At 38.5% G+C, this 10,833-nt stretch overlaps 1 non-coding gene across 1 annotated transcript; it reads left to right on the top strand.

Annotated features, from left to right (window-relative positions):
- Window positions 1-5,531: 5,531 nt before the first annotated feature.
- LOC115063928 lies at window positions 5,532-5,663 on the top strand. The gene has a single exon (XR_003843793.1). It is a non-coding gene; the product is annotated as a small nucleolar RNA SNORA17 (small nucleolar RNA).
- The last annotated feature ends 5,170 nt before the right edge of the window (window positions 5,664-10,833 follow it).

Genomic DNA, 10,833 nt, shown 5'->3' with positions numbered 1-10,833 from the left:
AAAAAAAAAAAAAAAAAAAAAAAAAAAAAAAAAAAAAAATTAAAGAGTCCCAGAGTCAGAGAGAGAAGATGAGGAGAGGAAGGAAGGAAGATGGAGGAAGACCAAGATGATTCAGATTCTGAATGCCTTTAAGTGGCCACAGATAGCTATGAATATCTTATAAAGGATGGATAATTACAGGACAGCTTGTCTTATCTAGGTGGGCAATTTATATCAATATTGATTGGCTCTGAGTTCATTGTGTGGCATTTTGTGGGGTGAGAATTTACTGACATAAGTCTGACTTATAAATTCCAAGCCTCTAGAGTTATGATTTTACCTGGTGACTGTGATTTGGGACTACTAACCACAAGGGGTGGATGGCTGGGAAGGTGAGCAGAACCCACAACAAGAGAACCACAGTCGGTCACTGCATGGGGCTAGCCATGGAGGCTGTGGGGTTGCTGGGGCAGTGAGTAGCAGGGTAATTCGCGGGATGGTGTTTTTTTTTTTTTTTTTTTTTTTAATATTTCCCACAACACTCATCCACTCTCCCTTCATTTCTCTTCAGAAACTAGGAGACCTCCCATTGATATTCTCAGTCCTTAGCATATCAAGTTGCAGTAAGTCTAGTTATATGTTCCCCTATTGTGAATAAGAGAGGCAGGCATTCCAGTAGGTTGAAATTATCCCAAAGGCAGTGAACAGTGTCAGATGAAAACCCCAAGACTTTTTAAGTGATTGCATGAAGATCATTGGAAAATAAAGAGCTGAATAACAGTTCCAAGTATTTTGTTCAGCAGTGTTTTTGGATCTGGGACTATTATGAAAACAAAAACATATTCAAGTAGGACTCAAATAGAAGTGTTTGGGTTTTGCATATCTGGGTATAGTTTTGACTAGAGCGGTATTAAAGAGAGAGGAAACTATTCTCAAAAGTGGTGTACTAATAAATGTATGAGAAAATATAAAACCTCCCTACCCCTGGAAGAAATTCAAATTAAAACTACAATAAGAAATGTAATAGGAGGGATTGTAAAGGCAGGCAAAGAGACACTCTGAATAGAGTTCCCAGCCCTGAACTCCTTTAACACTGCTTAGAAAATGTAACCTAAAGGCTCTACTTCGGTAATGTTGAATTCTTCTTAGGGCCCTAGAACATATCATTGGCCAAGATGCACATCCAGGCGTCCATGGTTATAGTGAAGTAAGCTGATGTATGTTCCATCTCTTTCTGAAGAATTGGAGAGAATACTTTAAGGATCCAGCATGGCTCTGGCTTTGAAATTGAATTCAATGGTAAAAATGATCTAAGATGTGAAACCAACTACCATGGAATATTTAAAGTAGCTTATGCTTAAGAGTGAGGAAAGAGTTAAGAGGGGTAAATACTCCAAATAAGTTTAAACATTATAGCTGAACTTTTACAACAGCAAACCAAGACTGTTGCTCATAGAATCTTGAAGTTTGAAGTTGAACTGTACAATCACAGAGTTTGCAGACCAACTGTCAATATTTGAGCATCATCTTCTACATTTTAACTATGATTGTGGTTTTCTAGAGAATCAGTGAGGGCTTATCAGAAAGAATGATGTCTGTATTTACTAAGAAATCTGCATGTCAATGTAACACTACCCATAAGAAAGCAAAATTTCTAATATCACTTTTCCCTCTACTCAGAAGCTAATGAAATAGTGTTTACCAATCAAGTAGATAGTTAGTGCAGAAGTAGTATTTTCCAAAAAGAATTGATCATAATCCTGAAGATTTGCAAGAAAATACACCTTCAGAATAGAATGTGATACAACATATTCTCCATGTCTAACCTAAGTAGACATGGTGGCTTTTGTAGAGGGTATTTTTATTATGAGAATCAATGTCCTTCCTTATATGCAGATTTTATTTAAAGTAAAACGAGATTGTTGTAGGCAAGTACAATTCTGTCTTCTGAATGTAAAATCTGGTTCTTAAATTATCACCAAGTGTGACCTCAGCAGCAGTGAGGTATACATGTCTTATGAGAGAGATATGAACTGACCTCAGCAGCAGTGAGGTATATATGTCTTATTAGATAGATGCACTGCGTCCACTACAAAGCATGGTTTTCTACATAAATTCATCTGTAATTTCCATCACTGAGCACTGATACTTTGTGACTTTCATAGAATTTCTCACTGTGCGTGTTGATGTACTATACTTGGGCTTTATGCTGCCTATTTGCATTTCTGGAGAGTTGACTGGGACACCTAGAAATTTAAATTTGTAAAATTATTATTTATTTGAAATTTCTAAGCAATATACTGTGTATTTGTACATAATATGCATTTATTTTGAGGTATTTCTTTAAATTTCTTGGTCTTTAAGAAATACTAAAACATTAAAAATTGCAGAAGATTAAAGAACTGGCCTTTTTTTCTTCAGAAACAAACAAAGGTAAAAAGGATGAGTTTGCCTAACAACATTTTATTAGCTTGTTCCAGTGAGGGATACCAAGGCACAATGTCTTTTGTCATTGCTAAATAGCCCATATATCATTTTATATTTAGTTGTTCCAAATTTCTTTTTAAAGAAAACAAATAATAAGAATTATTGATCTAAATAGAAGAAAAATAACAAAAAGTATGTATGTAGACAAAATCCTTACTCAGCATGGGTTGGTATAAGTAAACAACGCCATCCACAGTAATCAGCCCAGAGATCCCTGGGAAAGCTAAAACATGGATTAGGACTCAACTACACCACTCTTGGTATTTATCAGAGAAGCCTAAGTCAACAGTCACAGTGCCCCTTACAATTGCTAAAATATAGAACCAACCCAGGTGTCTATAAATAGAGTAATGAATAACGAATAATATGTGCCATAGGTATACCATGACTTTATCCTCATAAAGAAAGGAATTATGTAGTTTGCAAGAAAGTAGATGTGAGACAACCATGTTTAGCAAATTGTCATTTTCCGAAAGATATATATTGAATGCTTCCTTCCACTCGTGGTTCCCAGACTTTATATGAATATGCAAAACTTGGTAAGATTTTTGTAATGAAATTGCAAATGATATTTTCTAGAAAACTAGAAGACAAATCATACAGAGAAAACATGGAGAGTATATAGAATAAGGGGAAAAGATAGTGCCTATAGGGGGAATATTCAGAATACACTTTACATTCTGTAAAATGCCTTTATAAAACTCAGAACCACAAGTAATACCAGTAGAAAAATGATAGAACAGATAAACAGAGAAAATAAATGGGAAAGAGTGATGGAAAAAGAGAGAAAGGGGGAGAGAGACAGAGAGGCAGAGAAAAAAGGGACAGACAGATGAGATAGAATTTAGTAACTAAGCATCTCCTGTGACTCAGAAGAAGTCTTTCTCTTGAGGGAAGGTTCTGTGTGTACCCCTTACCTTAGCTGCTTAGTCTCTAGAAAACTCCATTTTAGAAAACACCAGTCACAATTTTTGAGTACGTTATTTCCTCCATGGATTGTTTTTAGATTCCCTGGAGATATTCTGTATTTTTTTCTAACCCTACTATTTTATCTAACTGACATCTCTAAAAGCACTTTTACTTTTCAAAGATATCATAAGTAGCATTAATAGTTAAGAAAAGCCGGGCAGTGGTGGCACAAGCCTTTAATCCCAGCACTTGGGAGGCAGAGGCAGGCGGATTTCTGAGTTTGAGGCCAGCCTGGTCTACAGAGTGAGTTCCAGGACAGTCAGGGCTGTACAGAGAAACCCTGTCTCGAATAACCAAAAAAAAAAAAAAAAAAAGTTAAGAAAAAGTACTCCTCCCTAAAGCTCTTGGAAACACTTCTTTTTGTTTAAAGGAGTATATAAACCCAGATTGCTATACCTTCTTATACACTCTACCTTTAATATTGTCAAGTATGTGTTTTCTGAGGCATATACTTAGAGCATATACTTAGAATTTATGTAACATACACATACATATAACTGTGCATAGTAATTCTTGCTTTTCTTTTATCACCTGTTTCATAGTCCCTCTCTGTCCCTTTTGTCATTAATTGGCCCTGAATTTAGAATTCAGATGCTTGTCTCATCTAATGTCATCTTCTATGCATATTTTAGCTGAAGATTTTCTGCCTTTGTCCTTCCACAACCACTAAAACATTGTTTTAGTTAAATGTGCAAGAAAACCTACAACCAGTAAAGGAAGGAAAGTCTTCTTAGGCACTTGGTTTCAGAGAGATTTCAGTTTACTATGATAGGGAAGTCTTGGAGGCACAATTTTTGTCAGTGACTTCTTCACATGATTGCTGAGAAAAAGCAGAGACAGTTATAGTGGAACTCTGGGTAGTATGACTGCAAATCTCATCACTCCTGACCCACTGCAGCCAGCCAAGCTCTACATCCTTGAAGAATATACATAATTTTAAGGATCATGAACTATGGACCTAAAATTCAAATCATAAGCCTATGGAGTAATACATTTATATCTAAGATATAACAATTGCACTCCTGCATTCATGGAACTACATCAAATGAATTTAATGAAATTATTATTCTCAGATTGCATCACTACTTTAAATGTGTTTTAGAATTATTGTATCATCCTTGGAGCTAATTTAGTGACATGAAATATAACTTCCTAAATGTCAATTCTTCTAGCACTATTACAACTGAAATTAAATATATTTCTTCTTTCTTCCCCTCCTCAGACCTCTTCCCCTTTTTTTTCTTCTTCCTCCTCCTTCCCCTTCTTCCCTTTCCTCCATGTCCTCATGGGGATAGTTCTTGCTTTGTACCCAGGCTCACTTTGAACTTAATGAATATTAAAGCATTGAACTGCCAATTTTCCCGAGTTAGCCATTCCTTACACCTATTAAGATTTTAGGTATAAATTGCCATGACAATCTTTAGTAGTTAAATTTCAACCTCAGCAATAGAGGTAAGATGCAAGCCACAGTAGTAATAGAAACAGAATTGAAAGTGTGGGCATGGCTTTATTGGGTTAGAGAAGTTATAATGATTCAAGCCCATTATTTCTTATATTTCATCGTTTTAAGTAACATGATTTATCTCCAAAACAGATAAAGAATCATTACACACAACAGGTTGTAGGAGAATACAAATCATTTTTAATTTGTCCTTGGATCTAGAGCTTAATGATTGACATGTGTCCGTGATCAGAGAGCCTTTTATTGTGGCCATGGTAGAACTTGAGAAAGGTATAAAAGAGAGGGGGTGTGAAAGAGGGAAGGAGAGAATTGTGAACATAAAGATGAGCCATTATCCTTCTCCTGAAAACTGAACTGTATCCAGGAGAATACTTCATCTGGGATTGGTCTAGAAGCACAACATTCATAGAAAGCAGCACTCATAAGGCATCACTATAAAGTCAGTACAAAAAAATTATGTCAACAATTTTAAAATAATTTATTGGTATTCAACACCAGTGCTAGGTGGCTAGGGGAAGGTTGCCTTATTGTCAGATGTTTTGAAATTCATGAGATATTTAACAAAAGTCAGTGTGTTTGTGAATATGAAGTATGCATTATAAAAAGTGATAGTCTAATTAAGATTGGTTTAATATCTGTACCTAGAGGCATTGTAGGTGTGGCTGCTGAGTGACAGGTGCACCAATATGTGCTAGAGAGAAGAAAGGGTATGTGTATGCTCAGCGTTCAGATCTATGAACATCTGAATGATTAGTAGCCTAGCCTTCCCTGAAAAAAGCTACCCTGAGAAGACCACCAGTCTGCCACCAGGCAAGCCCTGATGGGCTATCAGGATCCAGATTCAAGCTGCAGACTAGAAGAACTATTCCTAAGTAAATGGTCTGGAGTGGTAATGATCCTGAGTCTGGGTAAGAAGAAAGACCAAGACGACCACCAGTCCAGTACCATGGGGCCCAGACTGGGCGGTGGCCTGCCTGGTGCCATAATGCATGGATGAGTCACAGACGCCCCTGGGATGACTCCTGAGATGAACCCAGACCCTAAATTACCTCAGGTGCCACTAAGAGGAGCATGTAGAGAAATAGAAGAGAAAGAGAAACAGAAGGATGTAGGCACAATGAAGAGAGGCAGGACTGTAAACTCAAAGGTAGTGAAGAACAGCCTAATGTTTGTAACTGGTAATGCCACTTGCAACCATGATAGGATCCTGGCCTGTGCTGCTACCCAGAGCTACATTTGGGTCCATAGCCCTACAGCAGCAGGACTCTGTTACCATCAAAGGCAAGGTGAACCTCCCTGGTCTGGACTGTTACTCAAGGACATGTTGATGTTTGAAGGCTGTGAAGAACTGGTTGCACCCTTTAGCTGGGTATCATGAGAAAGTTGGCCCTGGTGGTATGAGAGCAGGAGAGCTGACCCTACCCCTAGCTCACTCCAGTATATGGAAGAGCAGACCATACCCATTCCAGGAATTGTGGGCAAGAGGGGTCTGAGGATATGAGCATGGGAGAGCTGGCCCTACCACTTGTCTCCTATGTGGCAGTGTATACAAAGGAGAGATGCCTTCCTCTTTGCCCCTCATCACCTATGGCAGGGAGGAGAGGAGAGATACCTTCCTCTTTGCCCCTCATCACCTATGATAGGGAGGAGATCTGACCATAAGATCTTCATGAGAACAGAAGAGTTAGCCCTTCCTCTCACCAGATGCAGAATGCAGGAAAGGGAGCCCTGCACCTCACCTGGGTACCATAGCTGAGCTGGTGCTGGATGATGGGTTGTAGGTGAGCTGTCCCTGAGGCCATGAATGTAGGAGAGCTGGTTGTGCTTCTCGTCTGCTGGGCAGTGGCACAAACACAGGAGAGATTTCTTCCTTTTCCCTTAGCCATCACTACCTGAAGCAGGAGAGTTGGTCTCAATTGGGTTATGAGAGCAATAGTAGAGAGAGCTTTCCCTGCCCCACAACTGCTACAGCACTTAGAAGATCAAATCCTACATCTCACCTGTCCAACACAGAAGAGCTGACCCTGATAGTGGGGTGATGAGAACAGAAGAGCTTGCCGTGTCCCTCATCAGCTGCAACACTTGGGAGAGGGACCCTGCAACTCACCTGGGCAGCATGGTAGGGGTGGCCTTGGTTGTGAGGGTTGGTGGTGAGCTAGCTCTGAAGGTATGAGAACATGGGAATTGGTGAACTGAATAACGTATCTACCTCTCAGACCCAAATTTAGAGCTCTGAATAGGCCCACAACAACATCTACCCCATTGAAGAACTGGTGGGGTGCATGAAGGGGCCAGTTCTACAGATCTAAATCTACAGAGTCTCCATGACACAGGTTAATAATAGGATATCCTAGAGGACTCCCAGTGAGGTTGCAGAATTGATAAGAGTTGCAGAAGCCAGAGACCTCGAGCCAGACCATTGAGTCATTGCAATAAACATTTGCAAGCAAAGAAGTGTGGACAAAAGGGTATGTGATAGGATCCACTGTGGTACACCACAGCTTCCAAAATGAAATTTTTCCCTCTGCTATATGTGGCTAGGTGCAAAGGTGGAGGACAGGTGTGAAAGGAGGCAGAGGTGAGTGAGATTGGATTGCAAGATGTGAAATTCTCAAGGACCAAAATTTGTTTAATCTATGTACATTTAATGACAAATAGCTATTGAAAATGTATTCTTTCTTATAGTATATCTTTCTTATTTGATATTTTAATAACTGTCCTTAAGAGGAGGTACCACTTCTATTAAATTGGGGTTTCAAATGAAGAGGTTTCTTGTTCATCTCTTATAAGAAAAAAAATCACCTTTCTGAGATGTCTAGAAAGAGGACAGGCGTGTATAATCTAACCTCCTCCTTTGTAACACAGTGATTCTGTGTCTTTCTCCAATTGGATGGAAGAAGGTAGTATAAATCTTCATTGAGGGAGCCTTGAGAGTGTTGTAAGATGTCATGCAATCAGGTAGTACTCCTTTATCTTCCAAGGAGAAGACAGAGGTGGGGAAAACTTCTGAAAATCAGAAAGAGGTAGGTGCCTTTCACATAGTTCAGCAGGAATCTCATTGGGTACTTCAGAATTTGTTGATGTGTGGTTTTGTTAATAGAGGGGAAGGTGCAGGAAGAAAACCCAGCTTGCCTTCCTCACCCAAGCACTCAGGCAGCAGGGAGCAAATCAAGTCCCTGATTTTTTTTTTTTTTTCACACTAAGACCTTTTCTTCCCCTTTCTAAACAGAAATTTAAACTATTGTTTTGTTTTTCCTAAGGTAGAGAGGATAGAAAACACTTTTCCCTCCTGGGCTTCTATCTTCTCATCTAGGAAGTTAACTTTTCTTTTCCTCTTGTCTCCTTTAGTAAATTTGGAAAATAAAAGCTCAGACTAACCTCCTGTCAACTGCTTTTCCTCTGAATATTAATTACTCTGGTTTTAAGACTATCAGCACTGGGCTGTGGTGGTGCACTCCTTTAATCCCAGCCCTTGGGAGGCAGAGGCAGGTGGATTTCTGAGTTCAAGGCCAGCCAGGTCTACAAAATGAGTTCCAGAACAGCCAAGACTACACAGAGAAACCCTGTCTCAAAACAAACAAACAAACAAACAAAAAACAACACAAAAACAAAAAACTCTATCAGCAAGATACTTTACCTTACTTTCCTGTTCTTTGAGTTGCATATTACAGTAACAGGAAGCAACTATTTTTTATTCTTAAAAATAGTTTGATTCATGATAAATTCTGGGAACCATGTGAAGCTGACCAAACCCTGATTTTAGCCCTTTGTCAACCCCAGTAAAATCTCTGTTCTACAGGGCAAGGAATTTGTATTGTAGTAATTGATTATAGCAACAATAAAAAACAAATAAAATAGCTCTGCTTCCTACTGATATCTTGAAAAACTTAGAAAATCTGAAAATATTATTAGTTTTTTTCTTTCAATTTCTCATTTTTTAAAGTTGACATTGCTATAGAAGTTCCTGCAGTAGCACCTTCATGAGATTTGTTGTTTAATTCTGTACCAAAGAAGTTTTCCATTAAATTCAGAAGGTAGCTCCCATAAAATATAGAACCCATTGTCCTTGTTTTTAAACAGGTGACACAATATATTCCTGCATTAAAGAGATTGTTTGAAGATAAAACTCCACATTTACTAATGTAGGTTAGATGGTGGGAGGAGAAATTCCAATAAAACAATTTGTTTAAAAATCTCACTATGGTATGTAATACAGTGCATGCAATCTTTATATGTCCCAGTACAGGAGAACACCAGGGCCAAGAAATGGGAGTGGGTGGGTAGGGGAGCAGGGCAGGGGGAGGGTATAGGGAACTTTCGGGATAGCATTTGAAATGTAAATAAAGAAAATATCTAATAAAAAGATAAAAATAAATATGCTTAAAACTTTCTCACATTGTTTAGATAAACTATGCCTAGAGTATTTTTTCATTAAGGCAAGAAAAAAAAAAACTGTCCAAATACACCACTGTCTTGCTAAAAATGTTTATTCCTAAATACAAAAAGATATGGTGTGGGCTTTGTTATTTATATTTAGTAGTCCTTATATCTGGCTTGGATATTCCCCTTGAGGTCTGATCTGTAGGACAGCCTCTTTTAGGCCACCATGTGACAGACATTTCTTTAGACAAAGAATAGATGTTTTCCCCGAGAGTCTTTCTCAGAGTGCTTCCGCACTATATAAAATGGATTTCTAACTAGACCCTGTATCTTCACAAATGTCCACTTCCTTCAGACTGTATTTATAAAGGTTAAGGTTGAAATCCCCAGACTTCTTGTTGCTAGTTCTTAATGTGATCTCTATAATCAGGACCATGGAATTACCTATTTATCTTTTACCTATACCTTTTTTAAAAAAAACTAAACCAGGTTTTAGGATTTTGGATTTTTATTTTAATATTAAGCCAACTTACTTCTGTCTCTTGTAGATACATTTCTGTAGATAATTCAAAAGAGATACTTACATCAAATCTGATTTTAGTGTTTGGTTTCAGCCTCCTTTGCTTTCATTCATTTTTTAACTGTAAATAAGTTATTGAGCCTTTTTGCACAGACATCATTTTATCACTTAAGTAAGGTCAGTATTTTTACACCTGTTTCCCCTTAGAATAAATAGGTATTTTTGTTTAAAATTTTAGGTATCACTGCTCTTTCTTTCTTTCTTTCTTTCTTTCTTTCTTTCTTTCTTTCTTTCTTTCTTTGTTTCTTTTTTAAATAGGATATTTTATTTCCTTACATTTCAAATTTTATCACCTTTCCCATTTTTCCCTCCAGAAATTTCCTATCCCATCCCCGTCTCCCTGCTTCTATGAGGGTGTTCCCCCACCCACCCACCCACTCCTGCTTCCCCACCCTGGCATTCCTCTATACTGGGACATGGAGACTTCACAGGACCAAGGGCCTCTTCTCCCACTGGTGCCCAACAAGGCCATCCTCTGCTACATATGCGGCTGGAGCCATGGGTCGTTCCATGTGTACTCTTTGGTTGGTGGTTTAATTCCTGGAAGTTCTGAGGGATCTGGTTGGTTGATATTGTTGTTCTTCCTGTGGGACTGTAAACCTCTTCAGCTTCTTCCTTCCTTCCTTCCTTCCTTCCTTCCTTCCTTCCTTCCTTCCTTTTTTTTTTTTTGTTAATAAACACATGCTGAGCATGTTATCAAGAAAAACAAACTAAGGAAAGTGAAGAAAAATGGAATCTACCAATGAAAGTAGAGAACATTTTTTTTCCTCTTTCAGAAATCAATGTTCACCTTCAACTTGATGTTCGCTATCACTATTTGAGGCCAAGTCTGATCAATTTTATAGATATAAATAGTATATGCCAAATTGTTTAGATGAAAAATGAGGGTGCACTGCCGGGGAGAGCGGACTGCTGAGGAGGGACCCAGGTCTGGTCCCGGTCGTCCGGTGCCTGTCCCGCCCAAGGAGGGGTGTTC

The sequence above is a fragment of the Mus pahari genome, chromosome 4, assembly GCF_900095145.1.
Source record: "Mus pahari chromosome 4, PAHARI_EIJ_v1.1, whole genome shotgun sequence".
Classification (NCBI taxonomy): domain Eukaryota; kingdom Metazoa; phylum Chordata; class Mammalia; order Rodentia; family Muridae; genus Mus; species Mus pahari.
Note: the sequence above shows the minus strand (reverse complement) of the source record. Positions and strands in the feature narration are given on the sequence as shown.